Source organism: Pieris rapae, chromosome 12 (assembly GCF_905147795.1).
Source record: "Pieris rapae chromosome 12, ilPieRapa1.1, whole genome shotgun sequence".
NCBI classification, from domain to species: Eukaryota; Metazoa; Arthropoda; class Insecta; order Lepidoptera; family Pieridae; genus Pieris; species Pieris rapae.
In genome coordinates this window covers 10,198,906-10,224,721 of record NC_059520.1, presented here as the reverse complement: position 1 = coordinate 10,224,721, position 25,816 = coordinate 10,198,906, and the positions used below count along the sequence as shown (strand labels likewise).

Below are 25,816 nucleotides of genomic sequence, written 5' to 3'. Positions count from 1 at the left end.
CAATTAAATCTAGTTGTACAACTGCAGTTAATTTGGAAAGTAATTATATTATATCGTTGTTTTAAACAATGTTATCGCGGAAAAAGCAGTGAAACAGAAGAAATATGAGGGATGTGACGTTACAGGCGCGACGAACAGGCACTAATGTTCCAAACGGAGTTGCTATTCTATTCGGGATTCCGACAGAATTATTTTTTATTCACAACACTACAATAAATGATATGCCTTTATCATGATTCTTTCATATACATATTTTTATTATTCATCAGTATGATGTTACAAACTTTTTCGTCCCGCACCAAAACTAGATGATCATGTCCATTAATATGTTGGTAAGCAAGCCAAATCATTTTTTATCGAATGCAGATAAAAGATTGCAACTCATACACTAAAGTAAAATTTAAACTGTAAATCTTGAATCTCAAATGTCGAATCAATCTCATTTTTTTAAATTAGTAAGTATACATACTATAGGTAGCAGTGAACTAGCTTTCCGTCGCACTATTTCATTACACTTTAATCATAGAAAATCAATACTACTAAGGAATCCTTGCATGATGAGGCCGACCGACCGTATCTGGACGATCGCTAATGAAACTACTCGTCGTAAGCTCGTCCCCTGGTTTCCTGTGGATTTATTTCAGGCCTGATAGCGTTCACCAGTCCCCCACACGCAAGTTTACTAAGATTTATGCCCGATCAGAAAAAAATAAACGAATTGTCTTCGATTTAATGTATATTCGTTTCAATAAATTAATCTGAAAGTATTGTAATAAAAACGGCTATTATTTTGCTTTAGAACCTAATTGGTTCTAAAACGGTTAAAAAGTAGCGGACGATATGCAAAAGTTTTCGCAGCAAAGTATGTCACGTCCTGAGCGGTGATTTGTTCGAATTTATTTCAATTGAGCAGTTAATGGCCAATATGGGTACTAGGCAAATAGCTTTAAAACTATGTTTGAGAAATAATTGAAGTCAGAAGCGAAAGCAGAGTCAACAAACATAAGCTTCGATTAACGATATCGGTACTGCGTATTAGCTCGATGGGATCCGACTCGATTCCTCAGGATTTATGTGTAAGCTAGTGAGATTCACTCCGAGATTGTTTAGCAAACAAATCGACTTCCAGCGTTATTACCGACTTAACATAATCTATATTAGACAATCGCATTCGGTGATGGAATCCATTTCGTGCGAGCATCTTCCTCTTCCAACTCGCGGTATTGTCATTTGCTTATAGTATTTTGTTCGTAGACTAGACGTAATATATACTAGTGACATTATTTTTCCATCGCTTCTCTTGCGCACTATCACAGACATAGCAAATATGTAATGGTAATGTAATATCGTATGCCCTATAAACAGTTCAATTACTCTTCGTACATAAACCGTGAGTCGTAAAGCCGCGGGTTTATGGAGTGCCTACGTTCACGTTGACAAATTAAATTACAGGCAGTAACAAGCGTTTGATATCTCGTAAAAACTTTGTCAAACCGTAATGAAATACTTGCAGGAGTTATAATTACCGCAAATGAATCAAAATCATATGTATTTTATACCGCGTTGCTTTGTTAACTGTAAATCAAAATGATACAGTTTACTTGAAATTTGCTAAACGTGTCAAAAAATTAAACTTTACTGAAATCAGATTGAAACCAACCCCTGCTTTAGTTGACTCAGTCCCAAAGGAGCATCTCTCTGCCTGTTATTACGCGATTGTGGAAATATGTGAAAGTTCCTGAAACAGTTCAAACCTAACTATTTCGCACACCTCCAAGAAGTACGTAGTTAGCCGTAAGCGAGGTCGAGTTGTTCACTTTGAATGGGGGGATGCATTAGGGGGGAATTTTAAACCGATTACTGGTACGTGCCAGCGATTAGTTCTAAACCAACAGTTCAATTTATTTAATGTTCGAGTTGTTAGTTAGAATGAACGTGTCGGGTACAATACGAGGAAGAATACAGCATTTTCATTATTCCTTTAACTTGGTATTTTCAAGTTACTTAGCTAAATGAAATAAATTTATTGCAGCTAGTAAGTTACATTTCACGTTAAACTCCGATTTCAAACTACATTTTCACAATAAAGCAAATAACCCAGTATAGGATTTTCCACAGAAATGCAAAACTGTAATTTTTCATCCTCTCAATTGTAACTCGAGGGCGGAGATGAAACCACAGTAGATAGAATTCAAGTAGTAGTACCTATACTGTTAAAAATTAAACAAAGCAGTACAATCTATTAAACTGACATACTGTTAATGAATATGTTTTCATGTTGATAGCTTGACTGTTACTGTTGTGAGGTTTTGATTCGTATTAAGAATATACGCAGTAAATCGACCACCTGACTACTGTGTCTGTGTGTGTCTCTTGTGTAATTAGTGTTAGATTAAATTTCAAATGTGCGTTGGTTATACTTGCCTAAACTGACGCGATACAGTACTGTGGGTAGAGCATATAATACATGGAGTATTTCGTGTAAATGGCGGCCGCGCCGCAGGATGTCCTCGGGCGAATATTCGAGATGCTACGCCCGACTCACTCGCGCCATAAGAAATTTCTTTCTGTTGCGTTTCCTTGACAATTTCTGTACTATTTCTTTCCTCTTTTCGAATATATTTTGCTATTATTTAATATAAAAAAAAGCGCCGTTGTTAATAAAGTTGAAAGGGATGCATTTAATATAGAATGTGGCCAAAAGTAAGCTCTAAAAGCTCGCTTCAAGCCTCCATTGCTGAATAATGCATCCTCTCTAACCTCATTCGCACTACTTATTAAGTTATACAACACACATTTCACGAAAATGCAGTAAAAATCGCACAGTAAGCCGGCTCTATTGTAGAGCAGAGATTTACTAGGGACACCTGTGCGCGACACTTTTTCCGGACACTAGCTGTCAGCGACACTTTATTATATAGTGCCCGAGAGCGACCGCGGCGTCCCACTGCCGAGAGTTAGACGTTACGTGTTTTATTGTCCGCTACTGCTTTTGGTAATTTATGGAGAGTGCCGAACAAAACACCTAGATTTTTATTTAGTTTTTAATTCAAAGCAATTTTTAGGCTGATACTAAAAATTGACCGAGATTTTAGAATAATTTCGAAACCAAACTACCCCGGTATCATATGCGAGGTACAAATAATCTGCGGCACGATTGTTGCTACGTTAGTACGGGCGGCGTAGGACGAAGGGCGGGCGGCATTATAATATCAATTAGCATAGAGAGCAGTCCACAGTGGGTTGGCGTTGCCGGCCGATTGAATAATCAATCAGACAAATGCAAATATGGCCGCAACAGGCGACGTCCGATCTGTTTTTGGAGCCAAGTGGCGGAATACAAACGGAATCGCAAAGTGGATTAGTTTCATCATTTCCAACTTACCTTGGCATCAATTTGGTCTCTATCCTGTTGTATTTCGCATACATACATCGCCACTCAACGCGATGATGTTCAAGGTTATAATACCCGAATATAATGGCAACATTTAAAAGGAGAGTATTTCTACGGGGTCGCTTAAATCTGATAACAAAACGTAATTTCAAAAACACATCAAATTATTATTCCTTTGAATTTGATACTTAAAAAGTTGTAACAAAGCGGGTTGATTTAATTTGTGTTTGAAACAAAAAGACATAACAGTAAACATCGCTAACGAAGATTTTATGCAAAACTTTTGTTTCGCGAATACTTTTTAAACGCTTTTGTTCCCCGAACCGTTTCCTAATTGAAACAAAAAACCTATTATTAGCGGAAAACGGGGATTCTACTATTCATTCGAGATAAACAGCAAAGTCACTTTCGTGGCCATTCTTCGCACTTTTAAAGTCAGCGAACTGTGTCAAATTCCAATAGAAATCCCATATAAAATGTGCGAATGAAATATAACAAAAGACTTATGATTCCAATTTTAAAAGCTCAAAATTTGAAGTACTTTAAGCTGCAAGTGAAAAAGGCTTGACTGTCGGGACTTTGCGAGATTAAGATCGGCGGAGAGGACTACTGATCCTCACACTATTGGGATTTGAGACAGCGGTTGACGCCTTGAGGTTGAATTGACAGCCCAGGTTTGGGTCCAGTAGAAGATTAATCATATAAATACACATTCGTTATAATTCTAAAAAAAAATTGTATTACACTGGACGTGGCAGACGGCATTTAGATGAATATTGGATATTGGCTAGCGACGGTACAATTTAAATGCTTGAAGCGACTGAAGCGCAGCGAAACGCTTTGATGGCGAGCCCGCCCACCGCAAGTGAAGAGCAATATCACGGAAAGCGTTTTTTCAATCACCACTCCGCCGAGTCGAAGAAATGGCCGCTTCATGAAATATTTATGTGTCAGGGACGGCTTTTCCCCGAAAGGCGCATAACAAACCGAATAACATTAGTTTATGGCCCGGCCTGAGTGCACTAAAACGCTTCCCCAGTTTCGCTCGCCTTCGAGTTATAAGTTAGTCGGGGCTCAGTTCTCTCCTTGTTCGACGTTTCCGCATATTAAAACTTTCCAACAGTCCGTTTCTGTTTTGGTAATTACACTCACAATAGAACAATAGATTCAATTTGGCTTTCACCTCTTTATTATTTTGTTAAATTTCAGATTCTTTATAAAGTCAAATTTCAAGCAAGCACGATATGCACCAAACAAACCATATATCTTATAGTATAATAATGTGTAACGCAGGATTTTCTATTCCATTTTTCCATTATTTAGTGATAAACTAGACTAAACAGAGGCCACAGTTTTTTTTTCTGGGAGATCGTACGCAAAGCCTTTTCCTTGCAGTACACACTGTTTTATTTTCGGACAATTAGGCAACTATTATTTGTTGTATGTGGTTGTCCGTTGCTAGCCTAACTAGTGCTTCTTTATGGATCTACGTTTGGTATGCTCATTTAAGAAGAAAATTTGTATGTTAAAAGCACGTGTAATAAAAGCTAAGATAAAATTCTTATGCAGCTGACAACACAAATATCAAAATCGAATTGCAGTTAAACCTCATCGGCATGGGCAAAGGAGGTGAAAATGAAAAATAGAACGCGTTCCCTTTCGGGAAATAATGGAGTGGCCGAGTCGGGCGGTCGTTAGCGAAACTCGAAACTTCGCTCGAACAACATTCGGTTGTCGTTCGAAATTTCTAATGATAAATGTTCTTGCTGTTTATTATGAAGTTGTACCGAGTTACTTAGCGGTCGCCCACACTCAGCTCTTTCATTTTTAATTAACGAAAATGCGAGCAAAGCTTTTTACGACAACAGTTTACTTTAAAAACACTTATTGCAAAAATATTCTATCGCTATTCTAAATTAGCATCTGTTTTTAATACAAGTCAGCTGTGTAAAGTAACCGTGAAACACGATACAATTATATTTGATTAGAAGTGTTGTTCAGTATTATATTAGGTTCTAGTGTATCGTATAAGCAGAAAATAGGAGAACAGCCTTTAAATCGTCCATGGTGACAGTATCATTAACGGAAAGTTAATCCCGCGCCTGGAAGCGACAATGCCGCTGTTTGCGGAGCACAAAACATTTGTCCTATTTGTTATCTTGGCAAATATTGAAATAGTATTATTGGACGGTACACGGAGAATGGGATCCGACATAATTGTGTACGGTTTAAAACATTTTCCTATGCCGTTTTGTTTAGACTAATTGTGTTTTTTTTATGAGAAAGAAAGTGCTTTATAAACAAAAAGCTTATATAATCGGAGATATTGCAATCACAAACTAACACGATAGAAAATCAATATCGAAAATGGAAGCAACAAATTGTAAACTCAAATAGAGATATGCGAGAGATAACGGTTTTGTCGCGTAGTGGGAACGTATGGCAATACTTCAGATCGAATTTGAAAGTAAACAAAGGCACATTGTGTTTGAATTGGCCATTCAATTAACAAAATAGAGGCAGGTATGGCTGCCGCTGACAGCCGCCTATACTCTATACTACGAGTGACGTTACAATACATTACAAATCCTATTCGATGCTACCACAAAATCCAAACTATTAGTTTTAAATGTAGATGCTCGATAAAGCGAAGGGTAATAATATATTTTATATCTTTTTGACATTTATTTAAAATCTAATAGAAATATTAACAGAGAACGGTTCAGCATTATTTACAAATATGAAAAAAATAATGAAATATCTTCATTTAACCGCCGATAATCAAATTTTTGTTTCTTTATTCAATCCTTTCGAAAAATAAAGGTTGAGACGTGTAAAAAGCACAGAGAGTAAACATTCTTTGTAAATAAAATGGAGCAATATCGAGCTCTGTCAAAGTGAAGTTAAAGCAAGAGCGAAGAAAAAAACATTGGTTCATTTCCAGAGACATCGCTAAAATAGGTTTCATTCAAAGTGTGAAATTGACGTTCGCTAACCCTTTTATTTTATCCATTGAAATGAATAATGAAGCAAAAACAATATTGATCGAGTGCAAAAAGAAATCAATTGTTACAATAGTAAGCCATTAACAGGGTTCAAACCCAAACTGGTCGCGATAGCGGACACCAAATGGACTTTTGATGTAAGGAGCTACCTTCTTTCATACCGACTATTTGTAAACCAAATTTTATTCTAATTCATTTTCTTGTGCTTATTACTTTCTAAGGTAGTTGATTCTGATAGTTCAGTATTGACAATTATAGTAATAAAGCCGATTCTCTGTCAAAAGCCATAGGTTAATTATATAATTATATCATAATCTAGGAATAAAAGGTTAAATATCCATATACTGACCATAGGGAACTTAATACAATATTCACTATTTCAATCGTATAATAAGTAATCCGATCCAAGAGTGAAATTAAAATAAATAAGTAACTAACCTTAAAAAATACATTTTCAGATTTAGATATAAAACGCATACTAAAGAATACTAAATAAAATTGTTGAAGACATTGGGCAAACATGAAGACCGGAGTTGAAAAGAACCCTTGAACCGATTAAATATTAAAGTCAACAAAGAAACATTCCGATCTCAAATTACAATCGCTTTCAATTCCATTTAGCATATCTACACGTCAATTGTTATTATATAATTTCCAACGCTTACTCACTACGCAGGAGGGTCATATAGATTCCTTATAAGGGATTCTAAACAATATATCAACAACATTTAACGTCTTTTTGAAGATTGATATTATGATTAATTGAATTTCTTGCACTTTCAGCAAATGTTAACATGAGTTAGTTTATTAAAGATAAAGCCGTCCGTCATACTCATCGAATGCTGTATCTGTCTTTATTTGTAAGTATTGACTAAACTTACGAATCTACAACATTAACAGTTGAAATTTTGATATAATGGTTATAAACACAGTGCGTAAAGTTTGATATTTAATATAACTTTACAATCACACTCAGAGAGCGGGGTATGGGGTATAGGCGCCTGCATTGTAATAGGAAAGCTTTTTGTGGCGATAATCACATAATAAACGTGGCGGGGCCGCTCATTCTCAAGCGTCGAGTTGAATATAATATATATATATATATATATATATATGCTAATTGTGACTGAGTCATTTTTAGCCATAATATATGTCCGCATGCACAAGCTTAAATTATCTATCTGTGCTTGAAGTGCGGTTATTTGCTACCTATTGTGCATTAGAAAGAAAAATCCATCGGTCGACATATCGGTTGAGAGTCGCCCGACCACTACGCAACACTACTGTAAACTAATCACACGTGACATTCTTATAAAGCTAATGTTTTCACGTGTTAGAAGTGTTAAGCTTTACATTTAAAACAAACGTCAGACGTTTATTTAATATTATATTAACAAAACTAGGATCATTTAAATAAACGCCATACAAAGTTTCATCAAATAAACGTGTCTGGACAGAATTAATTTAATTTAAAATAGTTAAAGAGCCAGGCACGAAGTTTCATTTAAGAACAATTACGGTTCGTTTTAACAACAATTAGAGCAGACTAGCCTCGTCACACGCATTACTGCGTCTCTTAAAACCTTAAGATATTCCAGTACACTGTTATCAAAGAACCATTATAAAGCTTGTAATGTGCTGGAGAGCTTTTATCTTTGCAGTTATTTCATTATCTTTTAACATAAAACAATCCACGGTAATATAAAGTCTAGTAAATTTAATTAAACGTAAACATTTCAAGAAACTAATAACGGAATAGTAGACCAGATCATCATGAATATATTATTCAAGTTAACTTAGTAGGATCAGTTTTTGTACCAAACGCGACTAATTAGAGATTTTATCAGTTAATTGATTGATAAATAAAGACTAAAACTAAATAAATACGTAATTTTGATTAAATTAATGGGTTTTGTAACTAAAAAGGCCAACGGAAGGAATAAATGAAACATTTTCGTACCAAGAATGTATAAAGGAAAATTGAACACATTTCTTCGAACGTACCTGGAAATTGCTTATTTTTTAGAAGCTTCACATTACATTATTGTTTTCTGTGAAGATAGTCAAAGGAGCACCAACACAAAGACTTGAAACTACAAAGCGTATCATAGTTCAATATTAAAGTCTTTACATATTTATTACACTAATCGTATAGAACCTAGATGCTCAGGATATCTATTAACGGTTGGTTAACAAGTGTTTTGCTTTTATTTTTCCATTTGAAATATTTTTAAATGATATACTCTCCGAATATATATATAACATTCAACGCCCTAGCTGTTTAATAAAAAAACTTCAGCCTAAAAGATGGAAAGATACTATATTTCTAAACAAAACGTGTTATTTTCGCGTTGACTGCATTCAACCCTCCCGTATTTATTTCACACTTCTATTAGGGTTATTATTTAATCTGCAGAATCGAAGCTAGAGAATAATAGAAATAGCTGAATGGACACGTGGTGACGTATCCGCCGGAATAATATTATCCTGGGAATCAATCCCGGAATAATATTATCCGGGGCCGTGGGGACGAAATCGACTCCATTATTGTCACGCGCCTATTGAATCGCATCGATTCGATCAATTTTTTAAATATAGAATTTCCTTTTTTATTTTCCAAGGCGTGCTCGTTTAGTTCTCAGTGGTTTAACTAGACTTTACCCGGATTTCCGAGCAGTCAAATAGATGAATCTTCATAACGAATTGGCGTTTATATTTTTATACAGGCTTCTTCAAATAGAAACGTAGAAAAGGGCCCCTATACAAGTTATACTCCGGCACAGGAATTTAAAGGAAATAATGTTCAACATTACATTATGTGGCATCTTTTTGGGGTTTGCTGTAAAGGTCATACAAAATGTAGTTAAAAGAAATAGGTAGTAGTGTTTTATCATAAGAGTTACCAACACCACTTATGTAAGCTATTTAATACCTCCGACGACTACATAGACGGGAAATTATCTCAAAAATATGTATAAAAGTAATATTCCGGCATAGATTTTGTAAATAGTGTATTTAATCAATGACTCCACATCGGATAAACAAGGCGAAGCCAGGTCCAGGCACTCGTCACTCTAGGCTTCTGAAGTACACACGCATTTCGGTTTATTGCATTCGCTAATAAAATGATGGCTGTGAAAACAGCATAATAAAAGCGATTCACTGAAGTCCTGCGGGATTAGAGCCGGGATAAAATTATCCCGGGTCGGCATTCAGTGACTACGCGTTTGCCGATTAAACCTTTTTTTATGTGAATCGTTAAAATATAGTTTAAAAAGCTTAATATCAAAAAAACATATGCACACGACGAATATATGTAGTATTTACAAAATAAATTTGGCTTTTTATTTATATGTCTCTTTATATGTGTCATTATATTTATATTTTCATTTTTTATTTCATTCATCAATATAAATGAATAAAAAAAACATGTTATTTAAAATATAATTAGTAGCAAACGTGGCACTTGACACTTCTCGATGACAAAGTATTAGCCGGTGATAAGCTCAGCTGATCCACGCGCCGCGACTAATCCTTTAACGCGACATTTCTTAAAACAAACCGGAGATTACGTCACAACTCGTAATCAGTTAACGCTGGTTATTTTAGGGGGGTCTAAGCACGAGCGACTTAATTATCGACATTGACTTTCACACATTTTTCTGTTTTACTGAGATTCCAATGCAGATTTTCTTCACTACGCTAAGTAATTAATCGTTGGTTATATATGATACATATATAACGAAGCGCAATGTGAAATATTCATAAATTTATTTATTATTATACAACGCGGTGGTAATCTTTTTTTCAAATTGGCGTGTATCTTTTGGAAAGTCCATGATGCCTATTTAGATATATATTTTCTGTAGGAATTCCAGCACAATTAGCGGCAGATGTAAAGCCGCCTTAACCGGGAGCGAGGCGTAATCCCCTGTTTAAACGAAGATTACCTCTTATCAGCTGAGACCAGGGCTTTCCTCACTTTCAATTAAACGGCTTCGCATTTTTTGTACACACCAAGAGGGATTACATCGGCCCACCATTTACTAGCCTCTGTGAACTAAACTTTGAGAGTGCCACTCCTAGGAAATTCAACATCATTTATAGAACTAATATAAATATAAATTAATTGTAATTATGCTCCAACCCATACCAATTTTAAAAATAAAACCTTTGGGAAAATCTTACTGACCATTCAACACACACGCAAAGTATTAAATTATGATTAAAACTGAATTATTACTTTAAGATTTAGCTTGTCGTAAGTGGCAATATAATGTTAAGTATTTGATACGAACTAAAGAGATTTGTATGAAAAACATAGTTCACACTGTGCTTTAGTTTAGTACAGAAAACTATCGGTCTGACAAGTGCAACAGTGAGCCTGAGCCCTGCCCACATGAGAAGGGCGAGCGTTCGATTACGTTGCTATCGTGCCCAATACAATCAACATTACATGAGCCAGCTGCGGAGGCCTAAATTATGGCCCTTACGCGTAACGAAGGGCTCTGACATGGGGGAAACAATCCAAATAAAGTGACAATTGGTAACGGGAACACGTAGTTTTATTTGTCTTGTTTATAGCACTATTTCTCTTTAGTGAGGCTTGATATAGTGTTAAACGTATCGAGGATGCGTCGCGAATATTTTATTCGTATTTTTGTCTGATAGGCCTTCTTTTACGCCAAGCGGAGGATGAATTGTGTAGTATACGTAAGTATTATACAACATTTATGTTTACCTAAAGAATTTTTTTTATGAACATTTGCCGCTTTTAAAATTTAATGAGAACTTTTAAACGTTGGAGATTAACTTACGTAAGGTTTAACAACGTAGCATTACGAGACTATCAAGATTAAATAAATCACTTTCGAGGGCAAGTTTAAATCCCGCCGAGTAAAAGGAAAAAGATAGTAAGTATCGAAATTGACAGTTTAATCTAGAGAATTGGGTGTGCGGCTAGCCGAGTGCAGCGAGAACGAAAAAAAGGTTTTCGCTAGAATAGAAACTTGGGTCCGAGTGATGAATGAATTCAGCGACTTTGCTCATTGGAATTCAGCCAACCTTTGGCCAATGCGCAAATTAAATATTTAACAAAATATTCGTTCACATTATTTGCAACATCTTATACATCTACTATATTAAATGATAAACTCCTGCTTTGATTTAATATGACGAAGTTTATACATAGCGGTAGACACTTCGCAGACAAAGTCGTTGAAATTAGTGACAAATACTAAAGTTTACGCGCCTAGACAAGATATCTGTTAGCCGTCACCAGTGGAAGTTCTATTATATATATAACGAAAATTAGGCACTAATTAAAATTGTTTGCCGAGTGTGTATTTACGTATAAACAGCGTGGGAAGCGCGGGATGCCTCAATTAGATGTTATTTCGTGTCGATCGGCTTAAAGCGAATAATTTCAATATTTTCCCTCAAACATTGGTGCTAGTTAACCGTTCTGTTAATTATATGTAATTACTTGAGACTACACAGGTGTAGTTAAGTAGGTCAGGCTTAGATGTCAAATGTCATTTACAGTTTAAGTTTGCTCGCACATTCGCTCGCGTGGAAATATTTTCATACGAATATAAATGTTTTATTTAGTTTTTATTGCTTTTAAGTATGTTTCTTTTCTATTATAAAAAAATATATGGTACAGATGTATTAACATAGCTATTTCAGCATGATCAAAAGCGAGGTTCGCATGAATGAATGTGATTATGATGACGGAAGCCTCACACCACATCTGGTCAATGTCTTCGGACGTCGACCTAACCTATTTATATACGGCACGTTATATTTGTAGTCTGCACTAGTACGCGTTTTCAAACATAAATATAACTGAACCAAAGCTAGATAAATGTTGCAGTTTAAAAGAGAATTTTACATCAATATGTATCGTTTAATCTATGAAGAAAGACTTTTATGTGACTGTATGGAATTAGCTGGCTTTTTACCGTTTCAAATCATTATCTACTCTACTTTCCAGACCGAGAATAAATTTTATGATCCCCTATATTATTTACATAAGCAGAAATATTTACATTTATCGCCCGATATAAAGACCGCCTTGAAACATTACGCTCGCATACAAACTTTATATGTATTTATTTTGAAAAAGTCGTAACAAACGTACGTTTTCCCGCCATAAACGGCGGAACGTTTTACGCGGCGTCGCAAAAACGCAACGCAAAATATATTATTTTGTTACGTTATGACGTGAATAACAAAGTTAAAGTCAATAAAACATTCAAAAGGAGCCATCGAAGCGTTCGTTAAAACCTTTCATGTAAAACGAACCGAAATGCGGAACTTCCAATTTTTCCCTCCATTTCAAAACGAACTTTTTTTTAAATTTTATGCCGCTTTGGCCAGGCCATTCGGCCGGTTCAAGTTCGCCTTTTTATTCGGTTATCTATATCGGTATTGAGCTAAATGGAAATGAGGTATGCGATACATTTCTTTGCAACGTTATACATAATATTTTGCATTTTTTTTTATTTGATTTTTGACATTTATTTTGATTGCAATTTGTAACCAAAATACGATAGCAATATGTGAGAACACGTTTAAGCGATTGATAAATCAATGATTAATACATAATACATTAATAAAATATTCATTAATAACGCGCTGAAAAATTATTATATCAATATAATAAATCTCAAATCAGTTTCTGAATGCAACAATGTCTATTTGAAATTAAAATCCGCAAATATTAGCAATCCATTATCAAGCAGCTGTTTGTAAGTTTAACTTAATCTTAACTCTAAATAAGAGGGTATAGCTAAAAACTTTTATGTTCTGTAGGTGTCTTTAATAAGGGTACCCAGTTAATTATCAATTATATGTATTTATTATTATATTATGTACTTAAAATTGCAACTTTTAAAAATATATAAATTGGTTTTATATAGTATTTATTTGAACGGATAAAAAAAAAATTGCAGATCTTCCACTAATTATAACCAAACATGATTAATAATAATTCGCAAAGCTTCAATTGTGCAGAATGCAGGTAACAAAGGTGAGGGTCGGGGGTTCAATAAGAACGCACTCCCCCCTGTTTCCGCCCCGAGGGATAGAAATGCTACTGTTCTTTTATTGTGTTTGCTAACCTTAGACGATGATGGATATTGGCAACAAACGTGCGTAGACCGTACACAGTTTCATCAGGACTGGTAAACATAGATTTAATCCACTAAGCCAGTGCATATAATTCTGGCTTATAACAGAAAGTGGGAAAAAAGTTTTAGAAAATATTTTTAGAAGCAAGGAAGGGGTTTCGTTATATTTACGTAACAAGATACAATTTAATTCCCCTAAGGTGCGGTTGCAAGTATCTACCGGGAGCGCATAAGGGTCGAGGATCTAGAGAACATTGACAGATGCAAAATCCCTAGCGATTTGCTGCAGAGAACCCAAGGTATAGATATAATTACTTTTTTTTTATTTTGAATTAATACTTTTTATTTTAAATAACGTAGAATTCACCACAGGACTACATGCTGGCTGAGGTACGGTATTTCAGCCAGCAAGTATATGATGAATATACCATTTGAAAATCACAATTAAAGCCGTCGTAAGTGTGCAGGTATATTGAAAACAAGCTTTATCGAGTTTTTAATCGTTTAAATAAATAAAATCTTTACACTAAAATGCTTAGGGAGCAGCCAAGTTAATTCAGGATTAAAAGTCAGTTTCAGAATGTTGAAAGAGTGTTTCTCTTGTATCAAAAGCTGAAATCGGCGACAGTACAAACATTATTTTGTTTCTGTGCACACATTAGTCTGAGTAACGTGGCTCTCAGAGAATCGATGCCCGTTCGGTTTGACGTGAGGAGATTCGACAAGGGACATATCCATGGGGGACCTAATGAAGGGATCGGGGCATTTTTACGGTCAATTTGAACTGATATTACCCTACCGGTAGTTTAGCAGCAGCGCCATATGATTTCAAATATAGAACGTGTGAATCAATCAAATCGATAAAGAATCAAAGATCAGTTAAGTTTCTAGGTTAAATAGAAACATTTCATCCCAATTGTTATTCTTATTACTTTACATATTCTTAATTGAAAAGTAAATAATTCGAATGATTCAAATGCCATATATAGATAAAAGAAAATGGAGGACGTTTTCTTGTGATATTACAGCATTGCAAACATCGAATGCGTAGTCTTAACTATAAACGAGTAATCGGAGAGCGGCAAACATCTGGTAGCAGGGGTCGAAGCGACCCCACACTAGGGGGGTCAAATTAACTACGAGTAGGGGGCCGATGTAGCCCATAAAAGAAAGTCTGTTTGTGAGTTTAAGTACGCTCTTTGCAAGACAATATCTTCGCATTTTTATACAGTTAATGCACGTGAAGAATATGTGTAAGTTGTTAGGTAATGCAGCTGATCTCAGAGTTTTCAAATGCAGGATACGGCAATATGTTTTATTTAATTCTTATGTTCATTCGAAAGACTTTTCCATTAATAATAGTTTAGTAATGGTTTAATCATTGTGTATGTCATATGTTCTAAAATACTTTGATAAATTTAAATTCAAAAAATCATTCATTTATGTTGGTAACATGTAATGTACACTTATGAACGTCAAAAAAAAAAATACACTGAATGCTTCTAATTTTACATTTACTTCCAGTTCTCAAATCAAGGGCGTAAAACGGAAAAGGAGAACTGGCAATGAACTCTCTACCGCTCTTTTTAATCGCTAAGTTTTTGACTTAATCCGTCAAACGAAGCTTTAAAGTTGTTTTCAATGTCATTGTATATAAATCATCTATCCTTCGTCGCTGTAGGTCAAAAAGGCAATAAATTATTTGAACAGGAGATAAGTTTAATTACAAGCCGATAAATAATCGAGACAAATTGTTACCGATAGTTATATCTGAACAATTTCTGTTGTCCTGTCAATCGTCACCCGTCCTTCTGCAGATAACCCTAGGCATATTGAGCGCCGACTGCCGACAGACATTTATGGAGATCTTTTTAACAAGATGCAAGTTTCGACAATTGGGGTGGAGTTACTTTTCTACACATCATATGCTTACTTATATTAGTGGTACATTATTAAATTCAATCTTCAATTTATATTAATATTAAAGAACAATATTCAATATATGATTAATAAGAGGTCGTTAGCGCGTGTCAAAACTCGACAAGGGTTAAATTGGTTGCGTCAAAATAGCTCGAGCTAACGAACGAAATGTACAAATATTAAGCATTTTATTCGTTACAGCGGGCTTGCGCCGGTCAATACGATAGATTCAATTCCCACAATTTAGAACAAAAGTTATAAAGTATTTTACTAAATGTTATACAACGCTTCAAAGGGATTACGAATTTAATTAATATCTACACTTGTATTATTATGATAGAAAAAATATTTCTCACGTTAGCAATGGATAAACCCAAAGAAATTTCGATAACTTCTGCGGTAAGGCTTCATATAAGCTACGAATATGTCTCATTTTTCCAGTTTGAAAATTGCAATTAAACTGGTTTTATTAATAAAGAGGAGGATACTTATATATTATATTAAATAAGAATTTAAAAAATATATAAGCATAAGTCTACAAAGTTTTAATGCGTGTGTGACTACTATGTTTAGTTTTACGTGCTACGTTGAGACTTAATCTTAACGTTAGATAAGTTTCGCTACTGCCTCATAAAACTAGGGGTCATATCGCGCCATCTGCCCATCCATACCGGAATCACTCAAAGCAAAATTACACAATCTCGAAGGGGACCGTTTTCATAAAAGACTCCGGAATTTGGAGAATAAAATTCTTCTCTTTACGACCTCTCAAATCGATGGTCAGTAGAAAGGGCAAGTCTAATTCAACGCTAATATTATAAATGCGAACGTCTGTCTTCGGGTATTGAAAAGGAATCCCTCCTCAGCCTCTTATAAAAGTCAACCACTCTGTAATGAAATATACTCTACCAGGTGGAAAATTAAACACGATGAAAAATATATAATTTGAATATAAGAAGACATAAAAGGCAAAATGAAGAAATTATTGTTTCATTACAGCTTACCAATTACTTTTCTTCTTTATCAAAAGCTCTTAAAACTGAAGGTTCATTGTGGGCTCGCGAAGTCCGCGTTAATGTCGGCTCACGCAATCGGACCACGAATATTAAAGTGTAAAACAAAAGGAACCCGGAATAATATTATTTACGCACGCTTCTAAACATCGGAAATGGCGGGGATAAATTTAGCCCGTCCCGGGTTTTTTTGGTCCAACTTTTGACCCTTCCTTCCTGGCGCTAACTTCACCGTAGGCCCCGTCTCTCGAATTATAATTTTATTCGGATTACACTCGGGACAGCGAACTTATCCTCAACTTTTTGCATTCTTGTAAACAATGTATTTCTTTCCTATTCTATTATCATTCACGACCCAACATTGCTTTCCCAATTTCAGAACGAACGTTTAAAACGTTCCTTATCTTGATTAAATGTTTTTTTATAAACACGAGAGTATCGGACAGACAACTAAATTGCTCAATTGAGTGTAATTGTAGCTGAAATGTATTTTGCCTAAAACGAAATAGATTTGATTCTTTCAGCCGCTTGGTATATTTTCAGTGAGTACTATTAATCATTTTATATTGAGAAACGTGAAGCAAATGAAAACAACCAGACTAACGAAATTGATACAAAAAGATCATTTATCAGCGGCGTCTTCGAGGCAACAGAGAGATAAATTGTCTCGAAATTTTAAACTAAGACGCCGCACTAAGATATCACTATTACTAACAATGGCCGAAGCTTCTAAAAAGCATTCTTAACTCGTGTGTTTGTTTCGTTACTCTCAAAGGAACCGTCTCCCTCCCCTCGCCCCTTTCGCCCCCGTGTAGTAACTCTCCACTGGAGCCTGCTAAAGAGCCCGTATGTTCAGCTTTTAGACGCTAGGATTTTATCTAAGGTGTTGCGAAGCATGTAATTTGCTACCGTGTTTTGCATTATGAAAGTAAACTGTGTTTTGTATGTAACAGATTGTAAGACGCTGTTAACGGAAGCGTTGTATTGTTTTAGTTAATTAAAACTAATATAATATTAAGTTTTCAGTTTACTTACCTTTGTTGTATTATTTGGAGAGCGGTAAACAAATCAGCAGCTTTCATCAGTTCTCTGTAACAAATAACCAAAGTTTAAGTGTTTACAAAGGAAACTAACACCAATTAGATTATGGGTTTGACTTTTTTGTGCTATTGCTGCTAATTCATTAAAGAACCTTAAACGAAAGGGTATCCCTTTATATGTCCAGGTTAAACATATTTTAACAAAAGAATAAATTAATTCGTTTTTAGTAAGATACAATACATATTCATCACTAGCAGGGCCGAGCTTGTAGCTGGGGTAATGGAGTGAGTGCTGCACCTGGGACGACCTTATACGTCCTAATAATTTACTGGACCGCCGTATTTGTTAACATGAACATGCTTTAGGCACCATATTAAACGCTGTTTTATTTACGAAAACACCTAATGCAGTAAGATCTCCCTCCCATCAACACGAGTCATAATGTAATGACGTAGCAAATTACTATTTGCTACGCTCTACACAGTCGACTACGCTGTAGCAAAACAGATTTTATTAGGTATGTCTACGGCGTAGTATAAAATGGCAGTAAATTATTTACTTTAAGAGGCCTTTCTATACCTTTATAACCGGACACTTCTAGTCTTTTGTGCATCTAAATCATATAAACAAAACATGTATGTTAATACACACCAATGTGTGGCAGATTTATATATAATATGAAAAATATCTTAAGCTACGAAGAGAAAGTTAATATAAGCTGGTATGCATGTTTTTCGGTTAATATTGTTAGAAACGTACAGTAGAACTGCACAGTCCGTCGCCCGCACTGAGCATTCCCGCGGGAGCTTATTGTTATCCTCAACACGCTCGTAGCAAGAGTATCAAGATTCTTGGAAATTATATTTCACAAGTATTGCGAATTCTGCATAGAAACCGTGAGAAATTTTAATTAATATGCAAATAAAAAAACACTTCTGTTGCGTTTTAATAACTTAATAATAAATAGAGAAGGGTCTATGTCACTAAAACAGACCGTCATGATATCAGTAATCTTAACTATATTTTTTTTACTTTTCACACTAAGTATTGGCTTAGCAAATAGACTTACAGAGATAAGTCTATTTGCCTTAAAAATTTTCAATCTCATCAACATTAGATAAAAACGGGTAATTTTCATCAGTGCATACATGCGTACTTAAGGGCCTTGTATCTTTCCATTTCAAACACAAGAAACGTCACTAAATCACGTCGCTCTACTGTGATTTGCTTTGGGATGGAATAACAACGTAACCTTCACTTTGTTGAACTGTTTGACGTTCCCGTTCTAAGGTTGATGTGTGAATGAGAGTTGGGATAAAACAACATATAGAAATTTATTGTATCTCTACGACAGAATAAAATAGACGACTGAAGGATCATTGGTCACTTCTGTGTGTGGAAGGTGTGTGTAACTGAAGGTTTTTATAGGAGAAATTGCAAAATAGCAAAATAGGACGTGTAATATATAATATATTGGAGAATAAATAATAGTTTTCAAGCAGAACTATATGATACAAAGGAGTAAAACGGCCACAGAACGTTGTAGAGTAATCTTCACCGCCATTAAGTAGAGCCGGCTTTGACCACCTTTGTTCGCCGCCAATTAGAATTGAGTTAGAGTGCCTCTAGCACCTTATTGGGAAAATCTAAAGCAAGCTGGCCTCGAAGCGATTTGCACTTCCATTGCTTTGTTACTTTGCAAAGTCTACGAGATGTACCAACACGAGAGGCGAGCGGTGGATGGGAATTACATATTTCATATGAAATTATAGCCTTAAATGTGAATTTCGAAAAGTAAGAATAAAAATGCGCTGCTTAAGAAGCAGGTGTACGTCGAGCGATGTAGAGGTAGTTATAAGTTGTTCCTTCGCAACGAGTTAAAATAAACACTATCGTAATGAACTCGTTCGGAATTTTTAATTTTCTCTCAGAGGCTGCAGTTTAGTAAGGAAAATAAAATTTCCGCTATTTAACTTTTTGTTAACTGTTGCAATGATACCATTTACAAATAGTATGAAAATATAAAAGATCGTCATTAATGACAGACTATTTCTTTGATTGCCGGGCCATGAACCAACTGATAATAAAAAGCGTATAAACGTACATATTTAGGGCACATAATAATTTCATTTATAATGACATGTGTACGTCCCTAAGGGTGGCCAATGACCTGGTTTTATGGACATACAGTACGTACAAACAGACGACTCGAATCCTGTATTTAGGCCAAAGGGTAACACCACGGAGGTAACCACTTGTGTGCACTTTGAGTTGCGTGACGTGAATATCTTAAACACTGATGAACGTTCTTCCTACTCCCATCAATCGGCAGCTACTTGTAAATCTTGCCAGAGTTTTCTTCTTTACTGAGCGAACATTTATACATTCATAAAAATTACAACAGAATTTTTGTGTCCGTGTCAATGATTGTTTGGAACGTAATGTTGAATATTGAGTAGATTTCTATCAGCAAACTAAAGGTATGAAAGTAAATATATCCATGACAGGTTGGCTTCGGCAACTTGTCAGCACCGTTAATACTCTTCCATTCTCGGCGAATAGTTTAATACATTTGGAGCATATCATCTGCAGATGAGACAACTGAATATAACCTCAAGCTCAATACTCGCTATAATGGTGTGTAGCTGTCAAAACGGTTTGCGGCGGGCGGCGTGGGGCGGGCGGCGTCGGGCGGGCGGCGAATGCAGAGCAGTGACAGGTCGCGGCTCTGTCGCCGACACGAGAGCGGGGTAATGCATAAAATTTCACACGGCGGCCGCAATTTAAACTGATATCATATTTGAGTTTAGGCGAGACGTGCTCGTGATAGCTCGATATAGCGGGCGACGCCGAATATGCATAACTCCCAATTTCGAGTCACGTTTCTGCATAATTTTTTGAAGATGTTACGATGCTTGTTTGAGAAACACATCTCGCTGACGAATTTTATTGATATTCGTACTTAAGGTGCTCTTGAGGGTAATGCATTGTACTTTTTAATAAAATGTTGATGCAACTCCAATATTTTATCACACATTTTATTAGCCATTGAAATTGTCTTGTTTTCACTCTACTAGACATGCTTATTGCTAATAATATCGAACCATAACAAATGCTTCTGAAATACAGTTGACAAATGGCCTCTGTTTACGGAGGACTTAACAAAAATAATATCAAACAATATTTGTTTCAATGAAATTCGAACGACTAACAAAACTTTAGGCTTTCGCCGTTATAATAACAAAGGTCAAATAGGCCAAACGTCAAAATAGATCGACTGTTTGACGGATATACATATATATGGGATTCTAATAAAAATTGCCAGTTTATACCACAGTGAGACTACAATTGTTCAGTCAGGAATGAAAAGTACAGAAATATTTCATTTTGCAACCCACTAGTGGAAAACGTTAAATGTTACTTTGTTGTCCTCTTTAATAATTTCATGATGTTCTTAATTTCTAGCTTTATATCATGTTTGATAAGACTTTGATAAGTATTATTTGAGGACATAATTTAATAACGATTGTTTTATATGTCATGAGGTCCTAGTATAGTACAGTGATTCCCAACGGTGGGCCCACGCCCCACGGGGCAATTTGATTGCTAAGCGGGGCAATCGAAATCAGCTGGATATAGCACAACGTCGAGATTTGAGACTGAAGCTAACCAAATGTGAACGTAGGTAATATAAAATCTCTTTATATTACTTTCGTAATAAAAAATATGGGATTTGAATTTGATTTATTTTAACAATTTGCCAGTAATTTATTCGTAAAACCTACATATCATTTAAATTTCTTAAGTGAACAATTTAATAAAAAATTGAATATGATTTCTTCGATTTCTTCACTTAATATAGAAATAACGTATTTTACATACGAATTTTAGGTGGGAATACACTGCTTTAGTAAGTGTTTAAGAAAATTTAAGAAAAGGGTAGTACCTAAAGAAAGAAGTGCAAAATTTAGCAGTTTATACGAAACTAAACCACATTTAGTACTCATTTATAAGTATCAAGATTAGAATATTCATCGACAATCTATTTGGAGCGTAGGCATCACTATCAGCGGAGTACGCACTGATTTATAGTGACGTCCGCGGTGAGTTATCGATATCGACGCTTCGTTTGATTGCCTTATTGCCTTTTGTTAGCTCTCCGAATATTTTAGCTTATAATTTGCATTAATTTCACGAGCGGGGAGATTTGTTCCACTCAGTATTCGAATTGTTTTCAGAAATTGGCCTTCGAGTTTATCGTAGACGTAGTTGACTTTAATACCGACTCTAATTATAATATTCAATTTTATTTCGACTGAATTTAATCTTCAAAAGGTTTGAGTCTTTGATATTAAGATAAGTATTTAAATACATAAAAGAAATATCTTAATATGAATTCATATAGATTCATGAAATTACTCAACTAGTCACGCACATCACTATATAATGTATTCCCTATTTCGAAAATATTATTAAGTATATTAACTATTTCCTCTGATGCATATTTATATTTAATAATAGACAGCGAAGACGCAGCATTTTTGAGTTTTAATATTCCAGATTGCATAATACGTCATGGCCATTCTTAATAGCGAAATGCATTTTTAGATGCAGCGTGATGTGCATTATTTATTGTGCATAAATATCGTAGACGGGAGAAGTGCTCGGAACGTGGAGTAATTTCGCACTGAATGTGAGATATTATTGCCGGGACGCTGTGTTTAATGCCTTAATTTCGTCCTAATACACTTCACAGCCTCATATAATATATTAATTAACATCAATATTAATCACGACGTACGATTAGGCAACTTAATACTATATTTCTGTAGTTTTAAGTTGCCTAATCTAAAACCCAAAACGTAGCAAACGTCAAGTCGCAGATGCCGTTCCTAAGGCCATGGATTACTTTTAATTCTGCTGGCCATGTATGATGGTACTTTTTGTGAGAGTTTGGGACATATCTTAAGCACAAACAAGGCTTTGTATAAGATAGCAATGTTCCGATTCGATCAAAACGAGATGCATAATCCGTTACACAACGAGCGAGTGCTGGTGGCACGCCGCCAACCGTTATAAATGTTTGATTTCGAGCCACCGATTTGATTTCTCGCTACTTTATTATTAAAGTGAACACGATTTACAATGCCTTTAGAATTTGGCAGTGATTGCACTCTGATTTTGATACCCTAGCATTCAAAACACACATTTCCAACTCCTACTCTTCTATATATACAAAAATTGTCAACATTCAAATCTTTTCAAAAACAAACTTTTTACTTTATTGAATACGGCTTTATTAAAACATAATTTCATATAAAAATGGGGAATTATTCAACTTCTATAGCACGCGAAGATAATAAATCTTTTGATGTTTGACCTTCTCGATTCACTCAGTTTTACATATTTATTACTGTTTTCAGAAGTACAAAATCAAATCAAATGGCATTGCGCTTATAAAGGGGACATTACCTACTCAGCTACAGTGGAGTGGAAAGAAAGGCCGAAGTGGCACGGTTAGACCAAGCAAGGTAAATACCTACGAGTGTTACTTGAGCCGCGGAATAACCTACTTTCAACACTTTTGCAAGAACTTCGAATAAAACACTGGGAAAGCAGTCATTGTCAAAAAATATTTTTTCTACTCGTAACATTTCACTTACAAAATCCACACAAACGGGATTTCATCTAGTGGATGAATTGTTAAACATTTCTCGTGTTCGTCACATCACAATCTTAAGAATTTATTAATGTAATCATGTCATAACGATCACGATATCAAAGTTATGAGGCACATTAGAATTGTCTAATGAATGGAATATCTCGATAATAAAACTGACAATAGAGTGTGAAGACATCAGAATTAATAATTATTAAAGCTCGAGTGCCTTCTTAATAATACAACAGAGTGAAATGAAGCTTATTTGTAGTCAACATTCCCCTATACGAGACCAATGTGTGTATATTATGATTACAATTATCATGTGTTTAGATAATGAAGTCAGATATTATTATAAAATCTACAAGTATTGTGTTACGAAATTGATAATACATACGACTTTACAATTATGACTTGGCACCGACGTCAAAAAAGTTGTCTTATACGATTATCATTTACGTTTTTAAAGATAAGCTAATGAACAAGTAATACATTTAATTTTCTTAATAATACATCACAAATAAGAATTATTACACTTTTTCCTGGATTTTAGAGTCAGTTATGTTTAAATATATAGTACTTTATTTTACAAGCTTTTTAAGTTAAAATTTAATAATGTTTAATATAATAACATTTAATAACAACAACAATTTTAGCAATTAAATATTTGATGCAATGATTTACCTCGATGCAACACAAAGTGTTGTCGTGATCATAACCTTTAAAACAGCGTTTGAAGTAATTCTATGTATGTAGGCTGCATCAAGTGTTTATATGTGCTTTATTGTGATATTTTGACACCTATGTGTAAATTTCCGTCTTCCAAGAAATAAGAGAATATACCATTGTTTATTATACTACAGATCTATGTATAGTACAAAACTGCCTCATAAAGGTAATAAATTAAGGTTGCGTTGTTTTCAAACAGCGGTGCCTCCGCTCCAAAACTTAAGCAAATTATAAGTTAGACGACATACGTCAGGAATTTGGAAGTTTAAAGATATGGTTAGCGAGACGCCAGTTTAACATAAACTATCTTAGATCTCGGCTAACTCCTAGACTTAACTCGGGTTAACTTAGAATTAAATTAGTTTTAATTTTAATCCTGATGCTTGGCGAGATTGAGAAAGTTGTAACCCTTGGTTTGGACGATGTTGACTACGTGACGTGATGCTCAGAAAGAAACCTAGTTAACAACTCTTAATTAGAAGGTACTTTAAGGTATTAATATTAAATTCTTTGCCAAAGTTCTTTTGACGAGCTTTGGTAAAGGGATGCTTCGACCTTGGCGAGAAGCTTCGCATAATCTTATCCAACTAACATTAATTAAATAATCAGGCATAAATGAGGCAACTACAAAAACTGTATAATTTTTTTATTCTTTATATTTGTCATGCCCGGATTCATCTGGATCATTCGTTAGAAATATAAACACTTTTGAGAATAGATACAAAGCGTCAATCAGATAATTATTATCAGCTGATAGGCGGCTATAAATGTAGTTTCCATGCTGTTGCGGCACTGGCGTGACGCCAGCATGGCGCGTGCCACGTGAGACATTACTGAACAGTATTTACGGAGACTGGCAACCCCCCATAATGAGCTGGAACTCTGCTAATGTCCTGAAAAACGGACAACTGAGCCCGAGCCTAGCCAACTCACTCAGACGATTCTTTACATATTCCGGTACGAATACGCCATTATATCGGTATTTAAACGAATATAATGGTAATCTATAATAATTCAAGATTTTCTTGAAGCTCAAGAAATCTGAATAGCGTACACCTACCAATTCCTATTTAAAGCTGACGATATATTGAAGTGATCGAAAGCAAAAACATAAATAAATGATCATGAAAGGAAAACTCGTAATAGCAGAATAGTCATAAATCAACAGGAAGTGACGAACGTTACAAAGAGTAGAGTTGTAAAAATCTAGTTACATTTCAATCTCTGGCCCGTAGTCGAGAGATTTATTCTTGGCAGGTCATTGTTTCATCTTTCTCATAGATGGACAGTTCGTGTATTGATAACGTGTGCACATACGTTATATCATAGAAAGTGCTAATGTAAAGTTAAGAACAATGTCCGACTATACAATATAACAAATGTTTATTTAAATCAAACAATAATTTTATTTATTTATTTCACTTTAAGTCATATAAAGACTAAAATATCGGTGATATTTGTTAAACAATAAACCAGTTGTCGCCTGTCTTTTCTCCGCAAGTTCAAATATTTTCTCCGCAAACACGGATCGATACCGCGAAGCTGTATTCAAATGTAAGTGAGCCATTGGTTTCGGCGTGTCGTGCGCTAATGGAGCGATTGTGTTCCTCACAACAGGCTTCGGAAAACTACGCTTTCAGCTCATACTTTTGTAACTGTACGATCCTCGCTTCGCCCACCTTTCAGTGCCGTTACTATAACTACAGAGTATATAAAACTACGTTTAAGATAAGTACTTTTACGTAGGGTGCTTTTCGATGTAAATAACATACAAAATGCACGCAAATGTTTAAATTAAAATTGAAGTTTTATTTTAATAAGAAAATATACAATTTTAGCCCGATTGCATCACTGCGTCGTAAAAACAAATTAGCTCGCCCGTTGATCTTGCCAAAAACGTGCAAGTTGTTGTGTTACGTTGA

General features: G+C 35.1%; 1 protein-coding gene across 3 annotated transcripts in view; it reads right to left on the bottom strand.

The window, feature by feature from the left end:
- The window catches only part of LOC110996691 (slit homolog 3 protein), a 121,637-nt gene that overhangs the window by 36,694 nt on the left and 59,127 nt on the right, over window positions 1-25,816 (bottom strand). For all 3 annotated transcript variants that reach the window (XM_022264503.2, XM_045630601.1, XM_045630602.1), the window contains one exon: window positions 17,501-17,554. The gene's annotated coding sequence lies outside the window, so the exon portion shown is untranslated. The remainder of the gene's footprint in view (window positions 1-17,500; window positions 17,555-25,816) is intronic.